We start from the raw sequence: 6,585 nt of genomic DNA, 5'->3' as shown, positions 1-6,585 counted from the left end.
ACCTTCTTTTTCGAACTCCTCCTAGACCGCTGGTCAGATTTTCACTGAATTCACCAGAGTCACCAAAGTCAGCAAAACCTGGCAACAGCAAAAACAGATAAGACAAATATCCATTTTTGCACTTGTATTGTTGTCTATTTTTTGCAGTTGTTGTGACATTTAAAATGTCCCTCTTGCTTCCTTTATCATGCCGTGTCCTGTAAAGTTTGAACAGTGATAGTGTATGCATCAGGCAGACATTCGTATCTTGACATTGACGTTGTCCATGTTCACCCGTCCCTCTCCTCCATTCCCGCTCTAACGTCATTTCTGGGAAAGCGTACGTCAGGGCGAGATATTGACAAAGGGATGGCCTCTATTTTTGTCGCATTCCACAATCGGATGACTGAAGCCTTCAGTAACTCCAGAACCAAATGCAGCTCCTTACGTAAGTCTTGAACCTGTATTAACCTTTAACCTTCACCTGTGAACTCTGCTCTTAACCTGATCTTAACCCTGACCCTAACGTTCATATCCGTAAACTCAGGAATGTGTGTTTACATTCAATTCATTTAGAAAATCCAGACAAACACAGCTAAACCTGGATCTGATTATCCCATTCATGAGTTTGTGCCACAGTTTCGTGATGCAGAAATAAGAGACCCTTTGAAGGAATTATATTATATTATATTATATTATATTATATTATATTATATTATATTATATTATTGTTTGTTGTGTTGTCATGCAAGTTTGTTTCCCCACACAAATATTTATGTATTTATTTATTTATTTATCTTTCTGCATGTTTGTTCCTTACACAAATATGACTTCAGAAGTCATAAATTATATTATATTATATTATATTATATTATATTATATTATATTATATTATATTATATTATATCATCTTTGATTATTTTTTCTTTTTGTCATGTTGTCACACAGGTTTGTTTCTCACACAAATATTTATTTATTTCTTTAGTAATTTTGTTATACAGGAATGATTTTATTTGGGACTAAATGATAATGCAGTTTTAATTTTTGGGTGAACCATGATGTCTTTATTTGTACTGGTGGGTTCAAGTGAAAGTTTAGAGAAATAAACCACTGACAAAGATTTGGTTTTCATTGGAGCGCAGCTTCATTCGACCCATTAATTAGTGTATCGGGCAGGATGCCAGTTCAGAGCTCAGAATGGACTCATCAAACATAAAATTAGGAAGGTTGGCAACATTCTCATGCCTCACATGATTTATCATAGACTAATGCCGCCTATTGTTCTAATTGAATGTGACACGATAAATTGATCAAAGCAATCAATGATGTAAAGTTGAGAGGAATTGGATTCCGAGGTCATGAACAATTCATATTCAGCTCTGAGAGAGGTCATGTGAAGTTTTGCATCGGCTCTCTTTCTAGCTGCATCAATGAATCATTCTGCGTGTGTCCAAGAGGAAGAGAGCTCCTAAACACAGGATCCATCCTAATCTGATACACCGGGACACAATGTCGAGCTCTGATGATGGACATCAAAACTGACATCATCTCTGCAATACTGCATGTGTACAAATATTTTATTTTATTCAGTAAAAAGTAAAAAAAGAGGCATTACTTATTTAATGTTACAAATTTTTGGAGTAAAATTTCCATACCGCCTACTAATTATCTAAGTTTCCCGTGAGCAAGCAATAGCTTCTCATGAGCACGCAAAAGTTTCTTGTGAGCACTCAGTAGTTTCTCATGAACGCAATAGTTTCTCGTGAACATGCAATAGTTTCTCGTGAGCACTCAGTAGTTTCTAGTGAACATGCAATAGTTTCTTGTTTAAAGAATGTTTAGATATTTGTACTGGTAAACAACTCAAAAAGTATGTACTGAGTACAAACATTTTTTTCAGCATTTAATGAAGTAGGCCAATGCATTGCATTTTTAATAAATAGTTAATGTGATTAGTTTAACACCATGCTAACTTCAAATTTAATTGGAATCAATAGTGAACTAAATAGCAATGTTTTTAAATAGCAAAGGTTTTTGGGATATGGAACTAAACTACCTTTGTCAACCTTAATCGTTGTTCCTCTAGACGTGAATGTGATATATTAATATGGACAAAAAATAAAAGGCAGTTTCGCATATTTGTACATTAGCACCTGGCATGCAGTCTGTCTACTACAGTCCGGCGTCTCCTTCACTTCTCCTTTAATCAGCACTGTTCAAGTGGTGTTGCATCACAATTGAATAAACATACACTGGAACTGACAGAAAGCATGTGACATATCCAGGAAATGCAATCACACATTGTAACTGTACAGTCCGAGCGAATGGTCTCTTCCGTGACCCCATGTGAGTGGAGAGCAGCTGGGCACAGCTGTCAAACATCTGCAGCGCTGCAGAGAGAGTTACACTGCCCCCTACAGTCACGGGTGTGAGGAGGACACTAGTTTTTTACATCTTCTATGATAGAGGGCTGTTAGGGGCTGCATAGTGTTGCCATCCAGATTCTCTGATGTTTTGTGTTGTTGTTTTTAGTACATTGCTATTCAGTTGCTAGGTTGTTCTGAGGGGTTGCTAGGGGTGATTGCTATTCTAGGTGATTGCTATGCAGTTGCTAGGGTTTTCTGGGTGGTTGCTATGCTGTTGCTAGGGTGTTATGAGGGGTTTCTAAGATGATTGCCATGCAATTGCCTGGGTTTTCTGGCTGGTTGCTAGGCCAGTGCTATGTGGCTGCTAAGAGGTTATGGGTCATTGGTAGGGCATTGCTGTTTTGCTTTATTGCATTGTTATTCTATTGCTAGGGTGTTCTGAGGGGTTGCTAAGGTGATCGCTGTGCAGTTGCCTGGGTGGTTGCTATGCAGTTGCTTGGGTGTTATGAGGGATTGCTAGGGTGATTCTGGGTGGCTTTCTGGGTGGTTGCTATGCCATTGCAAGTTGGTTGCTAGGAGGTGATGGGTCATTGCTAGGGCATTGTTGTTTTGCTTTAGTGTATTGCTGTTCAGGCATTGCTAGTGTGTTATGAGGGGTTGCTAGGGTGATTGCTATGCAGTTACTAGGGTGTTCTGGGTGTTTGCTATGCCGTTGATAGGAGGTTATGGGTCACTTCTGTGATATTCTGGTTTATTGATAGGGCGTTGCTAGGGCGTTGCTAGGGTGATTTGCGGGGTTAAAGGTTGGTTGCTACATAGATGTTAAGGTTTTCTGGATGGTTGTTATGCTGTTATTAAGTGGTTGCTAGGAGGTGATGGGTCAATGCTAGGGCATTGTTGTTTTCTTTAGCGTATTGCTGTTCAGGCATTGCTAGGGTGTTATGAGGGGTTGCTAGGGTGATTGCTATGCAGTTACTAGGGCGTTCTGGGTGGTTGCTATGCTATTGCCGGGGGATTGTGGGTCATTGCTGGAATATTCTGGGTGATTGCTAGGGCATTGCTGGGTGGTTGCTAGGGCATTCTGAGGGGTTGCTAGGGTGGTTCCTTTGTAGTTTCTAGGGTGGTTGCCATGTCTTTGCTATGAGTTTGTGCGTCATTGCTGTGATATTCTGGGTGATTGTAGTTTCTACGGTGTTCTGGGTGGTTGCTATGTGGTTACTGTGGTATTATGATGATTTGATTCTCTGTGATCTTCTCTAGATATGGCTGGGAAGTGTTGGAGGTTTTATCATATATCTGGCACATCATCACATGTACCAGTAATGAGTCACTTAGTAAGAACTACTAACTAAAAAAAAACTGTCAATGAAAGACAAACGTAGAGGACTTTATTTTGAAGATCAGTCAAGTCTGTCCACTTTTCAGGTTGTTTTGTTCAGGTTGAGAATTCTTGCTCTGGTCTTTGAACTGGCAGGTCCAAACACGCCTGTTGAATGAAGCTCTACTCACCTCTCCATAAACGGAGCTCCCTGTCCTAACCGTTTTGGCCCTAATTACCCATAATCCTCAGTGAGTCTCTAAAAGTCAGCCAAAAAGTGCTGTTGTTGAATAGGGAGTCTGTCTGAAGATTAGAGCATTCGGTTCTCTCTCAAGTCTAGAAATGATGACAACGGTTTCTTACCAAGAGTTCCTCAGACTTTGTTTTATCAGCGGTTGAAATGCTTTTATGTCCGAGTCTCTGAGCAGTGGATATGGCCTTTCAAAGTGCCAGTAATTATTTTTCCCAGTTGTGGCTGGAATAAAGTGATGAGGGAAAAGTCGTTGGTGTATGTGATGTGTGGGTGAACATGGCCACTATCGCTGCGGGACAGTATAAACATGATTCTCCAGACATGTCCAACAAATCAATAAACCAACTCAAACCATCGCCTATCAATATAAACTCTTAGTATGCTTATTCCTCTACCCAAATACATAAACTATGCTATATAGTTTGATTGTGACTCCATTTCAAGTACACTCAGTCCACGTTTTTGTTTGATCCATTGATTCTAAGGGACTGTTTACATGACACTGTTTTCAACTAAAAACGTAAAACTTTTGGCTTTTCAATTTACACAACAATGGCGCGTAGTGTTTCTTTACAAAGTCACATCGCCATCTACTGGCCTGGCAGCAGAATACAGTGTTTTTAGTCGTTTTCGTGGATCCTTATGAACGGGATCATTTTGACAATGTTGTTGTCTGTATGTGTACAGCTGTTCAATTTACACAACAACGGCGTTTTGGGGGCCTGAAAACACAAACTTTTGAAAACGATACCGTTTTTGTCTCAGTGTAAATTACAAAAATGCAAATTTGTGAAAACTTTGATGTCGTGCACATGCTTATGTGTTCAGTCTATAGGCACATAGTGTTTCTTTACAAAGTGACATCGCCATCTACTGGCCTGGCAGCAGAATACAGCGTTTTTAGTCATTTTCACAGATCTGTGTGAATGGGGATCAGCGTTGTTGTCTGTACCTTAATGTTTGTAATTCGATTACGTAAACCAGATTATATGTAATCAGTTACTACCCAGTCATGCAAATATATAGTGTGGTATAATCAGAATAGTGATTATAAAATTGACTATATAATTTGGCCTTTAACTCAACGCTGAAAAGTTTGTTTCCTTTGAACAGAAGGCAGATTTAATCCGTTTGAACTCATTCACTCTAGTCAAGGGTTTAGTGTACACTAAGTTTAAGACTCTTGTTCCTTCCTCATACTCATGAGGGCTTTCTCACTTTGTAGATTCTGGGCTCACAAGTCATTCCAGCCCATCCATCGTCAAGCTTAAGAGGTAATGATGTGGCTTTGGCCATAAGCATGACAGTATTTACCTTGCTGTTCATTGGCATAAGAAATCTAAGCATTCGTTAATCATGCCGGCTAAAAGAGACTACATGGCAAGGTTTGTCTGTTGAAACAAACAAGCTTGCCAACAAACCGTCAGGCAACCAAAAAGCTCATTAGCTAAACATTGGTATTGCCAGGGATTTTCCTATGGGGTATCTAAGATAAAGAATAAAGAAACTGAATGGCAATGCTAACACTGGTTTTGCAGATGAACAGTTATCAAGAGAGAAGATAATATACAGTGTCTCTGTAAATGCTAAACTGGTTTTATTTTATTTGCATCAAAAACATTGTTTATTATTAACTGTGAACATCTCTCTCATTTTAGTGTGACGGCAAAAATGGCATCTTTTAAATAAAGAGTTATACAGGTCTGTATGAGTTTCTCAATTGGAAAAGTGGCGTTCCAATGTGAACAGGTGTTATTAACATTATACAAATCAACATGATTTTCTGTAAAGCTGCTTTGAAACAATGTGTATTGTGAAACGCCATACAAATCAATTTGACCTGACTTGAAACAAACCCATTGTAGGTCAGTGTCTTAAGCATTAGATTAATATGATTCCAGTACAGCAAAGAGAAGATTTTACTCATTGCAGACATGATTTCTTTTTCCATGCAGCTGGGTTATTGTATCACAGATTCCCATACAGGAAACACACGCAACGTCTAGAGCCAATTGCTCCATATTCACATCTGCCATGACTGACTGACTGAACCATCAGAATGGGAGTGAGATTTGAAACAGAAATGACCTTTCTACTTGTTATAAATTAACATAAAAATGTGCTGTTGATCTTCTGATGGCTCTTTATCCATATTTTGCTGAACTGAATTGTTTTGAAGATGCTCAATAGGACAGGATGGCTTAGAGGAATTATTCACCCAAAAATGAAAAGTTTTTTACAGAATAGTAATGAAAACTGCATTGAATTGGGTGTGTAAATGATGACATTTTTGCATGAACTTTTCCTTTAAATACCTTCAGTTGAGTTTATACCCGTTAAACCCTGTATATCTGACTTTCCGTCCTCTCTGTCTGTGTTTGACTCAGGTGGGATTCCTGTGAAGGGAAAGACAGTCAGAGTGAATCTGAGCTCTGTTAAAATCATAATGTTCGTGGAAGGACGACTCAGAGAGACGCCCACCATCTGATGGCTTTACAATGTGACAAAAACCAGGACTGCTTCAGATTTCATGTGCATTGCACCTTAAGAAGCGTGTGGGCCTTCTTCTAAATGCTGTTCTGGCATGAACATACACTACCGTTCATGGGGTCAGTAAGTTCTTTCACTTTTTTTAAGGAAATGAATACTTTTATTCAGCAAGGATGCAT

The 6,585-nt window shown here is 39.0% G+C and overlaps 1 long non-coding RNA gene across 2 annotated transcripts in view; it reads left to right on the top strand.

The window, feature by feature from the left end:
* Positions 1-387: 387 nt before the first annotated feature.
* Positions 388-6,585, top strand: part of LOC127521288 (uncharacterized) — a 34,606-nt gene continuing 28,408 nt past the window's right edge. For both annotated transcript variants that reach the window (XR_007932321.1, XR_007932320.1), the window contains exons 1-3: positions 388-427; positions 5,575-5,617; positions 6,304-6,525. This is a non-coding gene — a long non-coding RNA (uncharacterized LOC127521288). The remainder of the gene's footprint in view (positions 428-5,574; positions 5,618-6,303; positions 6,526-6,585) is intronic.

Source organism: Ctenopharyngodon idella, chromosome 1 (genome assembly GCF_019924925.1).
Source record: "Ctenopharyngodon idella isolate HZGC_01 chromosome 1, HZGC01, whole genome shotgun sequence".
In the NCBI taxonomy this organism is placed as follows: domain Eukaryota; kingdom Metazoa; phylum Chordata; class Actinopteri; order Cypriniformes; family Xenocyprididae; genus Ctenopharyngodon; species Ctenopharyngodon idella.
Note: the sequence above shows the minus strand (reverse complement) of the source record. Positions and strands in the feature narration are given on the sequence as shown.